Source organism: Limulus polyphemus, unplaced genomic scaffold (assembly GCF_000517525.1).
Source record: "Limulus polyphemus unplaced genomic scaffold, Limulus_polyphemus-2.1.2 Scaffold872, whole genome shotgun sequence".
NCBI classification, from domain to species: Eukaryota; Metazoa; Arthropoda; class Merostomata; order Xiphosura; family Limulidae; genus Limulus; species Limulus polyphemus.
Genome location: NW_013666482.1, coordinates 181,296 through 181,999, shown reverse-complemented (window position 1 = coordinate 181,999; position 704 = coordinate 181,296). Strand labels below are relative to the sequence as shown.

The 704-nt window shown below is 26.1% G+C and overlaps 1 protein-coding gene across 1 annotated transcript in view; it reads left to right on the top strand.

Moving 5' to 3' along the window:
* Nucleotides 1-704, top strand: part of LOC106460970 (myotubularin-related protein 13-like) — an 89,773-nt gene that overhangs the window by 44,179 nt on the left and 44,890 nt on the right. The gene's annotated exons all lie outside the window — the stretch shown is intronic.

Below are 704 nucleotides of genomic sequence, written 5' to 3'. Positions count from 1 at the left end.
TCGAGAAAGAATAAACTAGTTTTAATTAAGAAAGGACTTGTATCGCTGAAGTTTCTCGGAAAGCAGATACATAACATACTGTTTCTGAAATAAACTGATGAAAGTCACAAGGTATAAAATATTTTAGTGTTTGTTTATGATAAGTAGGTTTTTTCAATAGAACAAGGAGCTTATTAGTTGTAAGGTTAGTTAAACTTGCCAATTTTATGAACTCTCTATATAAAATCAATAAATTAATAGATTTTTAAAACGTTTATAGTAACCATTTTAGAATATCATTTAGATTGTTTTTAAGCCACATTTGTTTGAAGTTCAGTTTGTTAAATGTTTGCATTTAGAGTGAAAGATTAATTAGTTTAATGGTGTCAAAACAGCTGAAATTGGCTCATTGACATACGAGTTACTCAAGCTGACAAAGCAATGATAGTGGTTTCAAACAATACATAATTTAATGCTACTTAAAAATTATGTGAAGATAAAGTTGTCTTTGTTTTTATCTGACTCTGAAGAAAGTTTTTAATTTGAGTATTTTGATGACATTTCTATGAATAAGGAAAGAACTTTCTGCAATACGAATATTTGGAAGCATGCTATCAACTATCTTAGTTGAAACACTTAAATGTGGAAAGAGTTTTTTTTTTAATAGAAGAATAAATATTTTTGTAAACAAAGTTTTTTAAACTTTGTATACTTTTTTTTTAATA